Source organism: Crocodylus siamensis, chromosome 11 (assembly GCF_052110815.1).
Source record: "Crocodylus siamensis isolate JL-2025a chromosome 11, ASM5211081v1, whole genome shotgun sequence".
Classification (NCBI taxonomy): domain Eukaryota; kingdom Metazoa; phylum Chordata; order Crocodylia; family Crocodylidae; genus Crocodylus; species Crocodylus siamensis.
Genome location: NC_143405.1, coordinates 26,562,862 through 26,585,404, shown reverse-complemented (window position 1 = coordinate 26,585,404; position 22,543 = coordinate 26,562,862). Strand labels below are relative to the sequence as shown.

General features: G+C 49.8%; 1 protein-coding gene and 1 long non-coding RNA gene across 2 annotated transcripts in view; one reads left to right on the top strand and one right to left on the bottom strand.

Annotated features, from left to right (window-relative positions):
• Positions 1–40: 40 nt before the first annotated feature.
• Positions 41–16,503, top strand: LOC149855638 (uncharacterized). The gene is made up of 2 exons (XR_016438532.1): positions 41–6,529; positions 16,403–16,503. It is a non-coding gene; the product is annotated as an uncharacterized LOC149855638 (long non-coding RNA).
• Positions 16,504–16,645: 142 nt separating this feature from the next.
• BSN (bassoon presynaptic cytomatrix protein) overlaps positions 16,646–22,543 on the bottom strand; it is a 515,952-nt gene continuing 510,054 nt past the window's right edge. The window contains exon 12 of the mRNA XM_090022461.1: positions 16,646–21,485. The gene's annotated coding sequence lies outside the window, so the exon portion shown is untranslated. The remainder of the gene's footprint in view (positions 21,486–22,543) is intronic.

The window sequence follows — 22,543 nt, the reverse complement described above, 5'->3', positions numbered from 1 at the left end:
GGCGGGGCGGGGCGGGTGTTGTGCGTTTGCTCCGGGGCCGCGTGGTTCCGGACACTCGGACTTGGAATAAGCTCTGGCTGATTTGGCCTCCGCTACACAAAAACCACCCCGGGCACGCGCTGGCTTTGGGCAGGGGCCCCGGCCGGAAAGCTCCCTTCACCTCCTGTCTCCTCGCCCCTCAGTGCAGCTTGCGGCCGCTGCGCCTCATCCAAGCCTCTTCGGCCACGGGGACAAGTCGCTCTGCGGCCTCCCGGGAATCGCCCTTCGGCCTCGCCCGTTACCGGCCCCCTCCGCTGCCCTCCCGCTCCCTCCTCCGGGCCGGGCTCTGAGCCTCCCTCACGGGCCGCTCAGGCTGCTCCTGCCCGGCCCCGCGCCTCCCTCGCACGGGGCCCGCGGCGAGACGCAGCTCAGCGGGGGGCGGCCGGAGCCCTCCTGCCGCCGGAGCCCGCGGCCGCCGCACCCAGCTCGTGCTCGCTGTTGGGCCCAGCGTTGGGGACCGAGCTCCACTTTGCTGGGTCTGCAGCTGCTCTACCCAAGCCCCCTCGCCTCGCCTCCCCAACAGAATGGGGCGGGGGGGAGCCTGAGTGGGGGTTTGCCCAGTCTGAGATGGAGGCTGGGGTGGGTGGGTTGGAACCCCCATGTAATGAGGGTTCAGTTTGTTGCACAATCAGGCTTTTTAAAGCACTCTGCAGCCATGCTCTTCTGTTAGGGTATGGCTGTATAAGCTTCAAGGGGCCAATTGCCTGACGATCACTTCTGTTAGCGCCCCTAAAGAGAGACACCTTGCTTCCCTTTCCTGATCCCTCCAGATGGTGACAGAGTCCCAAGACCTCCTGGTCAGCTTCTTCCTGGCCCTGACTAAGTTGGCTGTATGTCTCTGACCAGAAAGGATTCTGTGGTTGGGAGGACCCCATGTGCCTTGGGGAAGGGGGTGGGGGAGTGCTCTTTTCCTGTCCTTTATCTGTTCACATCTGTGAGTAGTTTTACTGGGTGCTGTCCAGTGTTTCCTAGGGCTCATTTGAGGGCCAGTGGGCACTGGCCAGCTTGCTCTGCTCAGTGTCATTCCCCATCCCCTCCCCTTGGAGTGCTTGTTATCAACCTTTAACCCCCACTCGCACTCCTGTTTTCACCTTGGTTGTCTCCTGGAATCTGCTGTTGTGTCCTCAGTGGCCTGCATGGCTGAGGGGAGCTTAAAGTTTCTTGTTGGTTTTAGGCCTGCTGAACCACAGCACAAGAAATGGGTCTGGCTGTGTTTACAATGTGAGTTGGTGGTGTGAACAGTTCAGGGCAGTTGCTCTTTGGTGTTCCAGTCACCTGCATGTACTTCCTGCATTTCCTTTCCTGAATCTGGAGGAGCACCACACCACTCTTTCTTGTGAGATCCAGGGCAACAGAGCTACCCTTGAGAGAAGCTCTCAAGCGCCACCTTTGTGCCTTGTATAGTAAGGAAAAGTCAGGGTATGGCAGAGATGTACTAGTAGAGCCACGTGAAGTTGGCATCTTTCCAACATGTGCCAGGTTTGCCAGAGTTCAGTCTGACACTCTGCCTTGGAGCAGGGTGATGCCTGTCTCCTTTCACCTGTATCCCCTTGACTGGGCTCATTCATATTCAAGAGACCAATTTCAGAGCACAGATTCAGACAGAGATGGCATCCTGGGCTTATAGGAAAGCTGACGGGCTGCCTAGACATGTGCTGGGTGGGGGCGTGTTTTAATTAGAGTGGTTTCCAGAGAGCTGCTCTAATTAAAAGTCTGCGGTGTCTTGTGTATTAAGCCTCTGCATGTTTAAAAATGACTGTGAGACACTTTTAACTAAAGCTCATTCGACAAGCTTTAGTTAAAGTGCCCCAGTGGCCATTTTTAGACCCGTGTGGGTTTATAAACACGATGCTTTGGCAATACCAGAGCATTCTAATTCGAACATGTTGGAGCACATGTGTAGGCACCTGGAGACTCTGAGTTAGGTTTGGCTTTCCTGTAAGGTTAAAGATCTCATATGCTGTGTTCTGGTTGGCTGACAAGTGCTGGCCTATTTTAAAAAGGCTGTCCTATGATTCTGCAGTTCCTTGCTGGTTGCTTCATTGCCTGAAAGGGTAAGTCACTAATAGGAGTCTGAACTCACTGGAGTTGCTGTGAGGCCAAGGACAGAAAAGGTAAGTTGCAATCCAAAATGAAGTGAAGTGATACAGGGATCACAGGTCAAGACTCATGAAGCATTAGACAGAACATGGATGCAGACTAATATGGACCTGAAATGTGGATTTGATTTTTCCCAATGGAAAATAGAATAGAAACTACTTTCTATCCATTAAAACTTCTTTTTATCCACAAGAAAACATACAACTGGTGTTTTTCCTGTCAAGTAAAACAACCGTCTTGATGGAAAATTACTGCCCAGCTCTGCTCTTGTGTCTGTGCTGTCCCATTCAGTTTTGACTCCCACACTATTTCCTTACTGCTTGCTGTGGCCCAACTATTATGAATTTAGGGACAGATTAAGATTCGGAATGGAAGTCCTGCTCCCAGCTTCCTACTTGAGAACTGACCTCTTTGTCTCCCCTCTGCTTAGGGCAGCTTGCTGGGTTGTGTAGTTTGTCATGCTGGAGAAAAGGTTGCTTGCTTCCTGCCTTTCCTGCACTAAGCTACTGTTGCTAGTAGCTGGACCAGGAAGTGAGGCTGCCCAGCTATCCTTGGCTGGGGGAGGAGCTGGACTTAGAAAATGCCAAGGAAAATGGTCTTCTCAGATCAGCCGGTCTCCCCTCTCACCATATGACTTCCTCCTGAGGGGGTGAATGGGGATTTGTGCTAATTCCAGGTGAGGCAGTGGTGCCTGATGGGAACATGGGCTTCGTAGGCACACAATGGTGCCTCTGTCCTGTTTTGCTATCATGGGGCATGGGGCCAGCTACCAGCACAAAGCTGCTTCTGTGGGGCTCCTGCAAACAGGTTGTCTGCAAGTCATGGTACGCAGTGGGCGTCTCACATGGCACAGCCAAGTGCTTGTGTGGGACTGGCTGTCCCTGCGCCAGTACTGAGCTGGGAATAGCACTCGAGGCACGACTCCTACGTGAAAGCTGTGCAGCAGCAGTGGGGGCTGTAGGAGGCGCTCGGACTTGCTTTAAGTTTGAATTAACTGGGTATGTAGCAGAAGGCAGCTTCATTCATCCCAGTTTACTCATGACTGAGGTGTCCCAAGGTGATAAGCTGAAGATGCTCCCCTCTGTGATTACAGGCAACAGTATTTCAGGCTGAGGTCAGGGGCTGGGAGGCATCCTGTCTGAAGCTGAGTGAGGAGTTGCTATCTTATGCTTGCAGTCAGCATAACAAAGAATGGCACATGCTAATTTGGCATTTCCTTACCGCCTCTATGTTTCTAATTAGAGCCAAGTGCCAGTCACTTTACGTGGTGGCAACGCAGAAGACAGATGGCCATGCAGGCATTGAGTGGGAGCTGCATCCGTGTGGGGTGCACAGGAAGGAGCACCAGCTAGGGATGGTGACAAACAGCAAGTAGTAGGGTGGGCATGCAGGAGCAGGAGTTTCATGTGAACTGGAATCAGCATCAGGAGTCAGAGAACTGCAGCATGAGAAAGCAGAGTGTAGTTGGGTTTCACTCTATGGCCAAGGCCTCTTGTTTCTTTCTCTTCTCCCACAGCAAAGCATCTCTCAGTAGGGTGAGCATCAGCTCCTACCCCCACCCCTGTTTGGTGTATCCTATCCTGCAGAGCTGGTAGTACAGCACTGCCAGTGGTAGCCTGGCCTGAGTTCCAAGGGGCAAAAGAATGGGGAAAGGAGCAGTTTCCATGCAGAAATTGACTCTTGACAAGGAGATGTTTCTCAGCACAATTCTTTGTCCTTCCCTAGTGTTTGGCTGGGGGCTTTGCCTCACTTATACCAGGATTTGTGTCTCATAGCTAATTAGTGGCATCCAGATCTTTTGTGAAAAAGGAAGTGAACCAGTGAGTCAGGAAGGACCTGGGACTGCAGAGGTTTGGGGAGCTGTATGGAGCATTTCATTCTGCAGGAGGTTTTGCATCCGTCACTGCTGTAGCTTCCTATCTGCCCAACAGAACAAGCATGCTATTTTTACTGTAACAGTGGAAGTTGCCAAACAGTGATGGAGGCCATCATTCATGTTAACTATTACACAGAGCATGATATCTACAGAAAGTAGCAGGTAATGAAAGGTGACAGAAGAATGTAGTAGAAAGAATAACGAGCAGGAGAAGGAAGGGGACTTGTAAACTGATCACAGTGCCACTACTCCTGTAGTGTGCCCAAGTGTCAGTCTGAATATTTGTTGTTATGGAGCAGACTTTTTACATTGCCATGCGTCTTCAATCCTGATTTCCAGTACTGACAAACAAGGCTTTTAGCCACTGCCAGGGCTCTCTACGATCATGGCTTTTTGAAATCATGTGATCTCTACCAACTCCAAAACAGCATGTTCTCTGTTAAGTACAATGTTAACAAGTACTGATATGGAACTGAATGTATTTAGGGCAGCCCGTAGCATATGGACCAAATGCCACCTGTTTCCTGACAGTGCCAGCATGTATTGCTATGAATAGCTCCAGATTTGAATAATTTAGATGAGCCCCAAAATATACAACAGGTGAGGTGAATTAATCAGAGGTGTAAGTTGAAGCAGATCTTATACTGGATAATATTAGTGGGGAGGGGAAGGGGTGCTACCTCCAAATGCTAGAGAGCTGCAGGCATGCCTAAGGGCCACATCCAAATAAAGATTTAGGTGTCTAAACCTAGACTTAGGTAGGTTGCAAGTGCTTAAGTCTAAAACTATGATCTAAAATACCCTGGTCAATTGTCTCCTAACCATGGAGATGCCTAAACTCACTAGGAACCTTCCTGTATTTTCTGGAAAGCCCTTATATGCCTTCAGTTTTGCTTCTGTTCGTGCTCAGGGCTGTCACAGTCTGAGCAGAGGCGCAAAGCTCCCACCTGAGCAATGGGTGGATCAAGAAACTAGGGCTTGTGACACTTAACTTTACTTAGGGGCCCAGTTTGACAGGTGCAATCAGGTCCTGCCTACCACATAATTGACAGCATTGAGTTCAGCACTAAGCACAGTTGCAGGAGGGGAAAAATGGTGGACTCTGCTCCCAGATCTGTTAATGTTTTTCCAGTTAAACAGTCATAAAAATACCCCAAATCATCCTCAGGGCAGAGACTGGAGCCCACAATTTCCCACTACCAGCAAAGTGCTTTTACCCCTAATGAGCCATTCAGGTCTCCCTCTTGAGAGCTCTCCTGCTGCCATGAATTCTGTTTTTGTTTTTTTTTGCTTGTTTTTTTGCTATACAGTAGTTTTACTTTAATGGAAGGGGTCAAAAATGTTCCCATCCCATTCTGGTGGTAAGAGCATTCACCTAGAATGTAGACAATGTTAATTAAAACTCCCTCAAGCTAAGGCCTAGATCCTAGGTCTCCCACTGCTTGGGTAAGCATGCTATTGCTTTCTGGTTGTCTAAATAGCTATTTTTGGCATTTATGTGCCCAGAGGAATTCTGTGTCTTGACATATATGGACAACTGCATAGTCATTGCACACACTAGATTCAGTTATAAAAAGAAGTAGGTTTATGAATGGACCTCCTGTGAGGCTTCTACCAAGATGGGGCCTTTGGATGGGTCAGCAGTACCTGGCCCCGTGTCTGTGGGAGCTGCTTGGTGGGGGCTCTAGGCACCAGGGGTGGTCAATGGCCCAGGAGTCCCCTCGCCTGTCCCATGTGTGCCAAGCTTGAGGCCGTGGAGGGACAGGTGAGGGAACTCCAGGAAGAGGTGAGCAGGCTGCAGGGGATCAGGGTGACTGAGGAGGGGATTGATGGATACTTCCTTTCTCTGCAGGACCACACACCTGAAGGGAAGGAGTCACAGGAGGGAATTGACGCGTCTGGATGGCAGACAGCCACCTCCAGGGCTAGACATCGCACTGCCGGGGTGACTCCCGCAGTGCAGCTGGAGAACAGATATGAGCCCCTGGCATCACTGGCAGAGAGCACAGCAGTGGAGGCCACACCCACCACCAAGCAAGCTGTGGGACATCCATGCAGCCGGAGGAGAAGACAATGGGTCATCATGGTGGGTGACTCCCTCCTGAGAGGAATGGAGGGAGCCATCTGCGCAGATCCCGCAGTGCAGGACGTATGCTGCCTGCCCGGAGCCTGGATTTGAGACGTCACAACGAGGATCCCAAACCTGATTAGGGTCTCTGACTACTATCCCATGGTCCTCATCCGCGTGGGAACGAATGATGCAGCCCATTGTAGTCCAGGCAGGGTCATGAGTGGCACCGTGAGCCAGGATCAGAGGTTTTGGGGCACAGGTGGTCTTCTCAGCCATCCTCCTGGTCAGCGGTTGTGGACGGCACCACAGCAACTGTGTTAGAGAGGTCAACTTGCAGGTTTGGAATTGGTGCCATCATGCGGGGTTTGGATTTCTTGACCACAACTTGTACTTCCAGGATAGGGCCTTGTTTGGATGAGATGGGCTACAGCTTTCTCCAAGAGGTAAGAGTCTGTTTTCTTACAGGTTGGCTGATCTCCTACGCAGGGCTTTAAATTAGGTTCGTTGGGGGACGAGGATGTTGATGACAGGGTGAGGCCAGGAATGACGAACCATGAGCCAGGTGTTAGAACAGTCCAGGTAAGTACCAAGGACCCAACTAAGCATCAGAATGGGGAAGTACTAAGGGAACGTATTGTGGGGCTTAGATGTCTCTATATTCATGCTAGGAGAATGGGGAACAAGCAGGAGGAACTTGCACTTCTGCTTGCAAACAAAGAATTCAACCTGGTTGGACTAATAGAAACCTGGTGGGACCCTACCCACAACTGGGCAGTGGGCATTGAGGGCTACAGGCTGTACAGACAGGGTAGGATAGAGTGGAGGGGAAAAGTGTGTGGTGGTGGGGGGGAGGGAGTGTTGTTGCTTTCTATGCCAAGGAGCAATATATATCTTCTGTATTTAAGTAGGGCCTAGGAAAAGGACAAATTGAGGTACTATGGGTCAGATTACAGGGGGATTGGGGAGAAGGGGACTTGGTAGTGGGGGTCTATTACAGACCCACACCAGAGGGACGAGTTAGACCTAAAATTTTCAAGACGGCTCTCAGAGGCGGTGTGCTCAAAGGACCTGGTTATCCTGGGTGGCCTACATTTCCCAGACATCTGCTGGGAGGAACAGGCAGCCAGATCTGCCCATTCACGTTAAGTTTTTAATCTGCTTATGGGACCTTCACCTAACACAGGAGGTAAATGTTCCCACTAGGGGAAATGCCTTACTAGACTTGGTGCTGGCCACAGGGGATGACTTGGTGGGGGATCTGCAGGTACAAGGTAAGCTAGGGGATAGTGATCACCTATTGATAGAGTTCATTATCTGGCGAAAGGTGGGGAAGATAACTAGTAGGGCTGAAGTGCTAGACTTCAGGAAGGCCAACTTCAACAAGTTCAGGAGATTAGTGAGGGAGGGACTGACGGGCGAAAGCATCAGAGAGATGGGAGTCCAGGAAGGGTGGGCATTTCTCAAGGGACTGATCTTCCAGGCACAGAAAGGGACCATCCCAGCACACAAACAGGGGCAAAAGAGGAAAGAAACCCTCTTGGTTGAGCAGGGAAATCCAGGAGACCCTGGAGGGGAAAAGAGAAGCCTACATGCTGTGGAAGCAGGGGGCAGCCACCAGGGAGCAGTATACCTGCTTGGCTCGAGCTTGCAGGGAAGCAGTGAGGAGGGCCAAAGCAGAAATGGCGCTTAGGCTGGCAGCAAAAGTTAAGGATAACAAAAAGTCATTCTTTAAATACATAGGAAGCAAAAAGAAAGCACAGGATAACATAGTTTCAAGATGGACTAGAGCAACTTAGATGAGCACCTTTAGATGAGCACCTTGCCGGGGTCATCTGACCCCGGTGCTCTTTCCTGCTAAGGCAGGGGGTCGGACTAGATGATCTACCTAGGTCCCTTCCGACTCTAGCTACTATGAAACTATGAAACTGGTAACGGATAGGATGGCTGAAGTGGAGCTCCCAAATGATGTCTTTGCATCTGTGTTCCCGGATGTGGATACAAGCATGCATCTCAATGAGACTTTAGGTAAGCACGAGATAAATACCAACCCACCAACTGTTAGCGCTGACCTAGTAAAAGGGCACTTGGAGGGGTTGGATGTACGTACCTAAGTCAACAGGCCCTGATGATCTTTCTAGGGTACTTAGGGAATTAGTTAGATTCATAGCGGAACCACTGGCGTGACAGTTTGAGCACTTGGGGTGCTCAGGACAGGTCCCAGAGGACTGGAAAAGGGCCAGCGTGGTCCCTATTTTCAAGAAGGGGAGGAAGGAGGAACCAGGTAACTATTAGGGCTGTGCGCAACAGCATTGTTCCACTTCGAGTTCCGTTTTGATGGAACAGCGTTTTGTTTAAGTTTTGTTTCTTTTCAAAAGCACTGTTTCATTTTGTTTTGTCAAAACTGTTTTGCTGTTTTGATGCTGTTTCGACATTTTGCTCACCCAACGCCAGGAAGATTGGTGCTGCTGCTGGCCCCAGCCAGCAGCACCAGCTTCCTCTCATTTGGAAGGCAGATCAGGGGTCCACACCCTGAGGAGCAGTCCGGCACAGCCCCTGCAGCCCTCCCAAGGGTGCAGGTAGCCCTGATATGTCTGCTAGATGACAGGAGGCTGCTGCTGCTGGCTGGGGCCAGAGGGAGCAGCGATTTTTCCTGGCATGGGCTGCGCCCAGCCAGCAGCACCAGCCTTCTGTCATCTTGCAGGCAGATTGGGGCCACCCACACCGCTGGGAGGGCTGCAGGGGCTGTGCCGGACTGCTCCCGGGGGTGCAGGCCCCTGATCTGCCTCCCAGATGGCAGGAGGCTGGTGGTACTGACTAGGCACAGCAGAAGATGGGCCCAGAGCAAATCAGCTCGTGCAGGGACCTGTCCCTACCTGGGATTGAGGCGGTGGTGGGTCCCTGCATGAGCTGATTTGCTGGGGGGCCCCACACCCTCCTTGGGCCGGCTCTGGTATGGGGACTAGGGCATATCAACTCATGCGGGGACCTGCCACCCCACTCCTGTGGTGGAGGAGGGTCCCCACATGAGCTGATTTGCCTTGGGTCCCACACCCTCCTCGAGCCAGCTCCAGTACAGGGCCTAGGGTACATGAGCTTGTGCGGGGCCCCCCCCCACCCTGGGATCAGGGCGGCAGGTCCCTGCATGAACTGATATGCCCCAGGCCCTGTACCAGAGCCGGCCTGAGGCAAATCAGCTCATGTGGGGACCCTCCTCTGTCCAAGCTGATATGCAACAGGCCACGTACCAAAGCCGGCCCCAAATGAACATGAGTCGCCAATGTGATGAAGTAATAAGTAAAGCTAACTCCACTCTTTCTTGCATAAGTAGGTGCATCACAAACAGGTCTAGGAAGATGATACTTCCTCTCCATGCAGCATTGGTCAGGCCGTAGCTGGAGTCCTGCATCCAGTTTTGGGCACCATACTTCAAGAGGGATGTAGATCATCTGAAAAGAGTTCAGAAGAGGGCCACCTGTCTGGTTAAAGGCCTACAGAAAAAATCCTATGAGGACCCATTGAAGGACCTGAATCTCTTCAGCCTTCACAAGAGAAGGCTGAGAGGTTATCTTGTGGCCATCTACAAACTCATTGGGGGGGGGGACAGCAGGAAATAAAGGATACAGTGTTTACCAGGGTGCCCACTGGGGTATCGCCTCGACGCAGGAGGAGGGGTGGATGTCGTATACTTGGACTTCAGGAAGGCCTTTGATACGGTATCCCACCCCATACTGGTGAACAAGTTAAGGGGCTGTGACTTGGATGACTGCATAGTCTGGTGGGTGGAGAATTGGCTGGAGGGTCGCACCCAGAGAGTCGTGGTGGATGGGTTGGTTTCGACCTGGAAGGGTGTGGGCAGTGGGGTCCCGCAGGGCTCGGTCCTTGGACCGATACTCTTTAATGTCTTCATCAGCGACTTGGATGAGGGAGTGAAATGTACTCTGTCCAAGTTTGCAGATGACACTAAGCTATGGGGCGAAGTGGACATGCCAGAGGGCAGGGAGCAGCTGCAAGCAGACCTGGACAGGTTAGACAAGTGGGCAGAAAACAACAGAATGCAGTTCAACAAGGAGAAATGCAAAGTGCTGCATCTAGGGAGGAAAAATGTCCAGCACACCTACAGCCTAGGAAATGACCTGCTGGGTGGCACGGAAGTGGAAAGGGATCTTGGAGTCCTAGTGAACTCCAAGATGAACATGAGTCGGCAGTGTGACGAAACCATCAGAAAAGCCAATGGCACTTTATCGTGCATCAGCAGATGCATGACAAATAGGTCCAAGGAGGTGATACTTCCCCTCTATTGGGCGCTGGTCAGACCGCAGCTGGAGTACTGTGTGCAATTCTGGGCGCCACATTTCACGAAGGATGCGGATAATCTGGAGAGGGTCCAGAGAAGGGCCACTCGTATGGTTAAGGGCCTGCAGGCCAAGCCCTACGAGGAGAGACTAGAGAAACTGGACCTTTTCAGCCTCTGCAAGAGAAGGTTGAGAGGTGACCTGGTGGCTGCCTATAAGTTCATCAGGGGGGCACAGAAGGGAATTGGTGAGTATTTATTCACCAAGGCGCCCCCGGGGGTTACAAGAAATAATGGCCACAAGCTAGAAGAGAGCAGATTTAGATTGGATATTAGGAGGAACTTCTTCACAGTTCGAGTGGCCAAGGTCTGGAACGGGCTCCCAAGGGAGGTGGTGCTCTCCCCTACCCTGGGGGTCTTCAAGCGAAGGCTGGATGAGTATCTAGCTGGGGTAATGTAGGCCCAGCACTCTTTCCTGCTTATGCAGGGGGTCGGACTCGATGATCTGTTGAGGTCCCTTCCGACCCTAGCATCTACGAATCTATGAACTAGAAACAAAGGCCACAAACTGAAGGAGAGCAAATTTAGATTGGGCATCAGGAACAAATTCTTTCCAGTGCGGGTTGCCAAAATATGGAATATGCTTCCAAAGGAGGTAGTTCTGTTTTCTTCCTTGGAGGTATTTAAGAGGAGATTGGACAAACACATGGCAGGGGTCATCTGATCCCAGCACTCTTTGCTGCCCAGAGCAGGGGGTCAGACTCGATGATCTAATAGGGCCCTTCCAACCCTGAAATCTATGTTATTGTATAGGATAACGCTTTAGCCTCATGTATTTCTGATTTTATACCTCATAATTGCCCAACCTGTGTTGTCAGTGGTTCAAGGGCTTTATTAAAGAGCAAGAGTGAGCGGAGATCCAGCTGAGGCAGATCTAGTCCCAGGCTCTAGCTGAGTGTAAATGGGGAATTGGGCTGAGTCATTCCTCAGGAAGAGGGCCCTGCCCACACTGGCTATATAAGCTCAGACTAGACAGCAGTGAGCTGTCTGGACAGTGGACTGTTTTGCTCTGTTTCTGGCTACTTGAAACTCCTAAACCAGATTCCCTGCTCTGAATCTCTGGCTTGGACACTCCTGCTTGCTCTTGGTTGCTCCTGTTCATGATTGTTCTTGACCTGGATCAACTGTTTGCTTTGACTATGGCCTTGTCTTGACCTTCAGCTTGTTCTCCTGGGCTAGGACTGGTATCTGGCTTGACTTTGCCTTCCACTCCGGTAACTCCCTGACCCATCCATCCTAATTCCCTTGGACTGACCCCCTATCTTTATAATGGGTGACATGTGATGTCCCATATTCTTCTACTCTAAAGCCTGAAAGATTGAGAAGTAAGTCCATTTATAATCACATGACATAATCACAGCAAATCTAACAAAGAGCTCCTCAAAACTATATCTTCATAAAAAACCAAGCAGGCCCTGCCCTCCAATGCTGTCAGATGCTTCTGCATGGGCAGATGATTTATTTGCATGATGATGAAAAGCTGTTCATTCCGTCAGTAATCTTGTATTATCAACTCCCTAACATTTCTGAAAGAATCCCACATGCTTAGTGACTGATGTCAGCTATTATTTTGTTTAATCTAGCAACCCACATCTTTGACAAAGATATATATCAGCATTCATCAGGAATGTTGATCTGGAATTGCTACAGAATTGTTAATCTTTCAGTTATTTGATTATGAGGGATGGGAGTGTCTCTCTCCTCAGTTAACATACTTGCAGTTGTGTATACTGCCAGAAGATTAAGGGCCAACATTTCCTGAAAACGATCAAACTCTGGTTTTGGAGTGTGCTGTGGGTGGTCAGAATACACTTGGTGTGGCTAGGACAAGTTCTTAGGGAGCTTAGGTGTCACAATGCCTAAAATTAGGTACTTGACTTAATGATAGCAAGTCAAAGAAACAATTATTGGGGAAATTTAGGTGCTTCCAGAGAGCAATTCAGAGGCCTCATGTGAGGGAGCACTGAGCAAGAGTAGATTAGTGGGTGCATCTACATGAGTTGCTTTACAGTGCATTAATCTAATATGCAGTAAAGTGTCACCATTACATATATGCAGCAATTACTGCACAGTAGATTAGTCTAATATGTCATTTTCTAGTACTAGATTTTGGTGGATTAAACAAATGTGCCAAAGTGCACATGTAGATGCTGACCAGGAGCGAATTGCTCCCTGTCCGCCTAGGTAGCAGGGGGCCACAGTGGGTGGGGAGAACTGTCCCAGTTTTGTGGGACACTGCCTGCCAGGCACCTGGGAGATCAGCAACTGGATGATGATATCTGTATTGATGAAATGCAGCAGCCAGTTCAGCCCTATACTCCATCCGCACTGCCTTGGGGCCAAGGAACACCTCTCATCTTTTGGCCTCTTATCATGGGCAGCTGATAAGTCAGGCTAGTTATGCCTGGATAGAGGCCAGGTCTCATGTCCAGGACTTCCCTTTACCCAACCAAGTTGGCACCCTATGCTGCATAGTCCACAAGTCAGGGGCTGAGTAAAGCAAGGACTGGTGCAATACTGTAAGTGACAGACTGAGACCAGGCAGAGAGAGCTGTCCCAGATGCTGAGCAGCTGCCTCCCAGCCATGTGGAGATCAGGACAGTTCTCCCTGCCTCACGGGGATCTGGAGGGGTCTCAGTCTGTGCAGAGTTGTAGACAGCTGCCTGCAGAGCTGGGGCAGCTCCTCCTACCCCCCTCATTTTCAGGATTAGTGTGTATGGTGTGGGGGGGCAAGGGCACACTTCAGAGTGTCCTCAATGGCAGTGGGGAAGCAGCACAAACATACTCTAACTAGAGTCTAGTCAATAGGGCAGTCACCCAGGGCTCTGTTCCCAGCTCCTATATCTGTGATATACAAAGTGGCACAGTGTCAGCAGGAGGGAGTGAAAGCGTCCTCACCACCACCCTTTGGCTCAATGGGAGATACAAGTTCAAATTCCTTCAGGCAGTGAAGGGGTTTTTACCTGTACTTCTGCCATCCAAAGCAGTGCTCTAACTGCTGGGTGATTGTAGGTCTTCCTTCAGCTGTGTTTTGTGGTGGTTAGACATGCCAAATGGCTTAGGGTATGAGGGTAATACCTATTTGTGTATCCCAGTGTTTACATGTGAGCTGCATGCCGAGTAGTCCAGTACTGCCAGGTTTCTACTGGTTCTGGAAATGTTCAACAGTGAAAGCATGGGCACCAGGGGAGCGTATAAATTTGCAGGGTTAGTAGCACCTAACATTGAACTGAAATGCCCCTGGAGGCATTCAGATGCTTAATGGTCCCTTTGGAATCTAGCTCCAAATCCCTCATTTATATAAGTTCCTTCTTATAAAGCTTGTGAGTGCAGATGCGTGGCAGGAACCACCTGATCCAGGGCTCCCTCTGCTGTGATCAGGGTCCTGGCTGGGGCTGTACAGCAGGGGTACTCATCCCCCATCCCATGGGCCAGATCCAGCCCACAGAGCCATGTCATTTGGCCTGTGGGGTTGATAATTTAGTGGCAAGGGAGTACTGTGGCAGCATTAATTGTTGCTCCCCAGCTGCCAAGTTTATGGACCCATGGGGACAACTGTAGGCCATATAATGTGACCCTGCATACCAGGTCACACCAGTGGATGGCCAGATCCAGGAGTGTGGGGCTGGGCCAGTACATGACCAGATCTGGGCACTTAGTGTCAGGCTCACATGCTGCATTGCACCTGTGGACCAACAGCAAGCCCCAACCCTGCTCAGGATCTGGGCTGTGGACTGATCCTGCACCACTCATTCAGCTCACTGGGACAGAAGATTGGGTGCCACTTCTGTACAGCAAAGCAATATGGCCTCGAACCGTACAAGATAGAGGCTTGGAACTGGATGATGATGACACCTGCACTGATGAAGTACAGCACCTGGTTCAGCCCTATATTCCATCCCCACTGCCTTGGGGCCAAGGACCATATCTCATCTTTTGGCCTCTTATCATGGGCAGCTGATAAGTCAGGCTTATTATGCCTGGATAGAGGCCAGGTCTCATGTCCAGGACTCTTCCTACCCCAGCCAAGCTGACACCCTGTGCTCTGAACAGAGGCTACGCATAGTCCGCAAGGCAGGGGCTGCATAAAGCAAGGATTGGTGTCATACTGCAGGTGACAGACTGAGACCCAGGACACCTGACCTTTCCTCAGAGGGCTTAGATGGTGTTCAGTATTCACCCCCTTCCCCCCAAATTCTAGGGGTAATGCATAGCTGTGTGCAAGGTCATGCAGAAATCCTACCAGGGGTGCCTCAAGGGTGGATCGATTGTTTGTGAGTGATGCACGGGTGAGACACCTGGGGTCCAAGTCTGCCACTCTTGAGATCTTCCTCCAGGCTTACCTCAGTTTCTGCAGCTGTTAGCTACATAACCCCTCCAGGAGCCTAGCACTTTGCACTCCTTTGGGTGGGGTTCAGGAAGCACTGTGGAGTGTTTTGGAGCTGAGAAGCTTTCTAGAGGAGCCCACAAACTTGTTTGTTCCCCATCCTAGAAGGGGCAGTATATAGAGGGGTAGTAGGGCAGGGGCTGTGCTAGGTGAGTTCCATGGGCAAGTGGCAGTGGGGTCAGAACAGAGGGTCAGTGTGCTCGATGGACATGTGGGTGGAGACTGCATTGCTAGGCTGGCTCAGATCCATGCTCCAGTGATGCCTCCACCATATCTCACCACTTTGGAGGTCAGCTGTCAAAACTTGGTACCAGGAATGAATGGACCTGGAGCTTTCAACCTATAAGTAAAATATATTCCTTGGGTAGGATACAGCTGATTGACTTCCTCACTTGGGCATCTCGTTACAAAATGTGATCAAGATGGCCCTGCCAGTGGTACCAACTATAACACATTAATGGTCTTGACTTGCGTGCAATTAGCTGAGGCAAACGTGGGACATTCATTCATCCCCAGAGCACAGACTTGGCTCCTACCCTGGGGGTCTTTAAGACAAGGCTAGACAATCACCTTGCTGGGGTCGTTTGACCTCAGTACTCTTTCCTGCCATGGCAGGGGGTCGGACTTGATGATCTGCTCAGGTCCCTTCCAACCCTACAAACTATGAAACTATGACACTTCAGCCACTTGTGCTAAAGGAGCAGCTCTGATAACTGGTGGCTCTGCTACTTGAGGAAGGCAGGATAGATTCAGCAAGCAGGTCTTCTGTTTTTCGTGTTATTTCAACTTAAACCTTGAAGTCAAAGGGGAAGAGAGGTGGTGCCTGGTGTGGGAGGTGGGTCTCTGCAGACGCAGGGCAGTGTGGTTGGTCTCTCCAGCCCTATGGAAACGGCCCCTATTAATTCCTTAGGTGACATTCTGAAGGAAGGACTCCACACACACTTAGATTTCTTCAGTTCCTCCAGAACTGAGCAGGAGCTGTCTGTTTCCATTAGCCAGAGCTACTGGGTCAGAGCAGGGAGAAATGTTGGCAAGTAGTTACCAGCAACAGAGCCCACATCCACCTTTAACCTTGTCTGACACCAGGAGCAAGGCAGCTGCCTTGGAACTGTGGGAAAGCAAATCTCGTCTTGACAATGTAGCATAGTGGTAAGTGAAGCCTGTACTACCAGAAGAGCTTCCCTGAGCACTTGGGAAGGCATTGAAGTGGGGATTGGCAAGCAGGAAGGAGGGTCTGTGTCATGCCAGAAGAGGGGAGTAGCCCTAACCTGTCTTTTAGCCATGTGCTGTCCTTGCAGCTGTTCCCCAAAGAGCATCTTGGGTCTGTGGCAGGCAGAGATCAAACTAAGGCAGCCTCTAATTTATATCAAGTCCTTTTATTCTGTTCCCACAGGAATACCTTGTAGGGGCAACTTCTCACAATACATGAGGTGGTACACAGAATACTACAGGTTCTCATAGAGCACAGCAGGACACGCACACTGTTCACAATGGTCATAGGGAGGACTCAGGTCATTGCACTTACAACTGTAAACTTGTTCTTTTGTTTGATTTTTTTTTTTTTTTTTTTTTTTACAGAACCCCTTGCCCCCCTCCAAAACCCAAAGTAAAGAAAACAACCCCAAATACACAAGCACTGGGTGACAGTGCGGAGAGAGGGCGTGTACAGCCACGACAACTCAACACGATTCTGCTACGCTTCGCAAGAGTAGAGGAAAAGTCTGAACAAGCCAGCCACAAACACCAGGCTTTTTTAGTATTCTTTTTTTATACACAAAAGCGAGAGTTGGCAGGTGTGCTGGTCAGTGAGATGAGGCCCTGCAGGGCATTGTTTGGGTTTGTTCTTAGTACCACATGAGATTTACACACTGTACAAATATTTACAATGCAAGGAATGGAGGGGGAGCAGCTGAGAAAACCTGCAGGGGGCAGGAGTCAAACTAGAGCCCTGAAAAAGCATCCTCAAACTATGCACTTGTCATTGCGGGGGTCCCTGGGAAAGGGCTGCGTGGTTGGGACTGCTGAGTGAAGCGTATCACTGCTAGGAAATACCCTGCTGTCCTGGGCAGGAAGGGAAATGCACTCCCCTCTCAAGAGCTGGGAGACCTCCACTTGGCTCAGAACTGGCTTGACTTTGAGCAGAACTGGAGAGCATTAGTCTGCACATACTGGGAGCAGCCACATGGGCACGTCTACATGTTGCCATAGTGCTAAAGCACAGTGCAGTACAGGTGCTTACTCTGCTGTGTGTGTGGTGCATGGGTAAATGTCACAGCTATCTCCCTGTAGCAGCGCACCATACTGGGGAGTGCACTGCTATAGCAACATAGCTGGTGATCATGTGTAGACCCACGTGATTGCTATGTTACCATAGTGAACTGTATGGCAATGCAGCACGTTGCTACGTCACCATAGGATGACGTGTATATGCACCCAATGTCCCTGCAGACAGGCACTCGATTCACCTCCTGTCAGGCTATTCCCCCATGCACTGCCCTTCATTAGCCCTGTGGGGTAGAACATATCTGTCTGCTCTCCGTAACCACTGTCAGTGCAGGAAAGAAGTCATGCCCAGTGGCCATGCTAGAACTGTATTACAATATAGCTGGCCACGATGCCAAACATGACTCATCCTCCTCTTTACTGACTGTGTAATCATGGGCAGCACTGTGCTAGCTAATGGCACCCATCCTAGCTATGCTCAAACTTGATGAGAGGCCAAGGCTTATGACCTGCCAGGTAAAGGGCCCTGCACACTCTCTGAGCCTGGAAGACTTGTGAATGGCAGGAGCCAGGTGGGGAGGAGAGGCACAGCTCTCACAGAGGGGCAGGGGCCCTCTGTATAACATCTACCTCCCAGTGAGTTGCTGTTTCTGGGCAGAGGAGGAAAGATGCTCCTGCTGTGCCTGGAGAACTGTGCTGATGCTGGCACCAAATGCCTCAAGGAGGGCAGTGCTCTTAGCACTAGACCAGCTGTTCCTTAGTTATTTTGGTGCTGGTGATAAATCTAGAAACAGACATGCACCTTATCCTGGGAGCCTAGGGAGCTCAGATAGTTTTCCCATCTGTGCTTCCCTCCTCATATGAAGCCTTTTAAGTAAAGAAGAGAATTCAGTGTCCCTGGCTACCAGTACATGGCTCTCTGCTGGGCCTGCCAGAAAATGGCTGAAGCAGAGCCCACAGCATTCCTGGCAGCTGCCTTCCATGAGATCAAGGTGAATGTTGGCTGACTCCAACCAATGAACAACTCTACCTACTGTGGTTCTGGCACTGTCCCTGTCCCAGAGGACAAAATAGTAAGTGACTCGCACAGTTCCCCCTTGACGCCAGGCTCTCTACCTTGTGCCCAGCTATACTCTGGTGCACAACTGCTTTAAAGTTGTGTATGCTCCCAGATGCCATCTCAGACTGTTTTCACCACACCTCTGAGGTCTGACCATGGAGCACAAGAGGCCCTGGGAAAGGAATTCCACTCAGGAGCTGATCTGTCAAGGCCCTTCTGGCTTTGTTCTTTTTGCTGTGACAATGGCTTCTCTAAAACTTGTCTATTCCTGCCTTGGAGAAGCAGTTCTAGGTTCCAGGAGTATAATGAAGAGGGGGTGACTATGGCACCAGCCCTGGGTACTGACCTTCAGGGGAGGAGAAAGGTGCAAAAATAGCAGCAGCTGTGCTGCTGGCCTGGTTGCCACTGCTGCATCACCAGCAGCACAACCACTGACTTGTCCTGTGCATGGCTGCTGCCCAGGGTGCTCAGGTGCCCAGTTATGCCTATGCTAGGTCCCACAGGGATCGACACTGGGACCACTGCAGTCATTTGATTTAGGCTGTATTGAGGAACTGTAATGGGCTGCACACCTCTCAGGGAATATGATGTAAATCTGAAATCGCTCTTTTGTCTCAAAATCCTTGGATGCACCTGTAGCCAAGACCTCATCTAACTATGGTACAGGTTTGGCACAGTGCAGGTAACAATGCCCATTCCAATTACTCATGCCCTGAAAAGCAGTGGGCTCCTGCTCTTGCTTTTTATTGGGAATGGAGAGTGGCCTAGCTGTGTGGCAGGGCCTGAAGTGCAGCTTTTGAGATGATATGGCCCACAGAGACCACCCTATCTAGCTCCTGCATAGTGGAGGGAGATCAATCTGTCCCTCTGACCTATAGGTAGGTCGCTGACATGGGTCTCAGCACTTGGGTATCTTGGGCTTAGAGAATGGAAAGTGCAGCAAACTCTGTATAATGCAGTGATTTCACTACTGATGGGTCACAAAGAGCTGAGCGGGGCAGAACTGTCACTGGCTGAGCCACTCACCTGTGTGTGCTCGTTCCAGCATGCTCCCAGCATCCAGGCACCAAGGGAAAGATGTGGCTATGCTCCCAGATGAGGCCATGCAGGAGAGGGTGTTTCTGTTTGTCTATACCAGCACTGCATTAAGTTCTCTCCTTATTAGTTTCCCAGTGCCTTGGCCTCAGATGTTGTTCAATGGCTCTTTATATGTTAGCAATACTGCACCAGTGGCCGTGGCACTGACAGCTGATAGCAGCACGAGAGCTTGGATTCTCAGCTCTCACAGAAGGCAAGCACTGGGATTAAATCACTTTAGTGCACACAACTCTAAAACTAACTTCCAGAAATGATTAGACTATCCTGCCCAGCTGACTATTTCATATCACCTCCCCACTCGTGCTGTGACATCTGTTTAGGCCTCTGGCCTGGCGGGGGGTGGGGTGGGGTGGGCTGAGGGGGTGCTTTGGGGCTAGCAAAGTCGATTTCAAGGGAACCTCTCAAGGGTGTTACATGAAGGCAGAATATTTGGTGTCTTTCTGAGGAAGAATTGCGCTTTACATTGTGACTGATGGATCCTTAATAACAAGTGCAAAAATCTGTTAATAGCATTCAATATAGGAAATTAATCATGAGAAAAAAAAAAAGAAACTTCAAGCTAAGAACTGCAAGCATTAAATGTAGATGGAACCGTGCAGAAAAGTAGCAAGCCATGCTCTACGACAGGACAGACAGTCACAGGCTACATGGCTACCCTTTGGCAAAGTGTCCCTTGATGGGTCGAACATGCCACTAATCGAAAACTTCATACACACAGGTGTTTGATATAAAGATAGCTATCCAGTTTCTCAGTAGCACATTTGCAATTAAATCCTTATACATAACATTGAAGTTATTAAATATTAACAGGTTTTTTTTCAATTTTGTATTTCATTGCATAGAACATTAGACATGAGCATCAGTCACTGTTACCCAAGGTGAATGGAAGCTCCTATGGATCACATCAATGACTTGTTGTTTTGAGCATGCTCAGCATGAAAGAGAGCCTGGCAGGAAGCTGACAACACAAACAAATGAAAACCAGAGCATCTGTACAGGTGCCAATTTCTTTACAGTGAAGCAAGCAGTTTCATTTGGCTGCCTTCTGCTCTCCCGGGTTATGGTCTGAGGAACTTCATAGTGGCAGGATAAACGAGATTTTGCTTTGAGTAGCTCCTCCGTCTTTCTGAGCATGCCCATTGGTAATGGCTTAAGGACGACTTGAATTGCACAGTAATAGAAAGAAGAATGGCAGAGGCGAAGCTCTCCTGATCTTGTTCCATGGATTGTGCTCTTAATAGCCTTCTGCACTACTATTGCTTCAGCAGACAACAGCCCATGTGCTAACTCATGAAATAAAGCAAAGAGGAAAAACAATTCTGTAGAAAGTAAAAAAAGAAGCCCAAACAAAAAACCTACTAACGACAACAAAAAACTCCAAAAAAACCCAACCCTTGGGTGTCAATGAGGTATACACATAAACAAAAGTGGAATGATTAAGGCTGTTCTTGAAATAAAAATAATACCTAGGCATACTTAAAACAATGTGCGACATCAACAATGGAAAGCACTGCCATTTGAATGCTTTAGAATGGCTTCAGGATGGCTTTGGGGCGCCTGGCCAGCAATTGCTTCAGTAAAAGTCAGCCAGTTTACGCACTGCCTTTCAGAGTCCTATGGCCTCTTATTTCAGTAATGAAACAGTGTTAGGTCCTAATTGAAGTTCTCTTAATCCCACAGATCAGGTTTTGGAACTTTTTCCAGCACAGAGACAGCGAGAGTAAAAGAACACCCTCATGTAGAAGGGACCAATGGGACAAACTGGAATGTGAAGGAAAATGGAGCCTCTGGCTCCCAGCCCTCAACTCATACACATCGCAGAGAGAGGGAAAAACCTATGAAGACTCTAGAGCTAAAATGCAGTGGAGTGAACAACTCTGTGTATAATCTCAAGAAAGGGCCATGGTTCCCAACATCAGCCTCTAGGCATGGAGGAGACCACAGCAGGGAGCACTGCTGGGGAATCCATGAAGCAGAGCAGGCTGTACCCATATGATCTAATGGTCTGGAACAGGCTCACGCTTTGAAAGCTTCCTTTATAGACAACCTTTCAGTCTAAGCATGACTGACCACCTGCTCCTATGGCTCAATCCACAGTGCACAGAGCTGACAAGAGGATGCTCCTGATGCCCTCCTGGAGTGCTGCTTCTCAGATTCTGAAGAAGCTTGCTCTGCATCCTCCACCCAGACCCCTGTGTAGACACTGTGCCATGAGATCCAATGTCCTCTCGTCTGCATTTGATCTCACAAGCAGCCTAGGGGTTTCCATGCTTTCAAAAGCTTGGCAAAAGACAGAAAGAGAGAGATTAGTGTCAGTGGAGTTGCATTTGGGTTTTGTGCTGTATATTGCCTAGGGTGATGGGGCCCTAGTTTAGGACTGGGGCTCCTAGTACTACTCTGGTCAAATGCATAACCAAGAGCTGGCAGCATAAGCATTTCTGCCAGCTATGAGATGACATCTATGCCTTTCCCAAGGTTTCTGACCCTGGGGTAAGAATATCCCTAGAATTGTCCTGCTCTCCCTCATGTTTCTGGAGGCCACTGCTTTCATAGTGGAAACTGAAGAATTGCTGCAACAGAACAGGGCAATCTGCTGTTCAAGCAGCTATCTTTTCTTTCAACACTGAAAAGGCTCTCAGACCAGGTCTTGTGTAAGAGGCCTCAGACAAGCCCCTCTGAATAATCTGGTTTGGCTCTCTAGGAAAGTACACAGATCTAGATCTCATCTACACCACTCTGCAAAACTACATGACAAAGACACCCACTTACTGGCATTGGATCAAGTTCACCCCCCAAGTCTAAAAGCATGCAGCACCTCCAATGACTATCTAAGGTGGGGCACCAGACAGAGAAGGAACAGGGATTTGTGCTACTATGACTGTGATAAGGGGTGACCTTCAGGGTTACCTTTAACTAAAATGAGCCACCTGTCAGCTTGCCCTAGCTGCATATCAAGCACAGGAGACACAGACGGACTGATTTCTAGAAGGGTTTCACCCAAGGAACAGGGAACGTTTTGTTTCTCAAGCAGTGCCCTTCTAGGAATTAGTCTGCCCACTACTTGTCTCTCTTTTTGTGCTTGGTCCTAATTGTGGCCCATAGAGACAGGAAATGGGGTGAAGAGGGGCCAGAAGTCAGGTAGAAGTTGCAGCCAGCCAGCTTCTTGTGCTTGGGACTATGGCATCCATGTGAGTTCTGAACATGCTGTAGGGACAGAGCTGGCCTAAAGGTCAGGAGAATATTTCAGGTTGGGCTGAAATAAGGGGTTTTTAGAGTTGGTGGATCTGGACTACAGGGCAGGTTACATATCATCTCTAAATGGCAATGTAGACAAAATG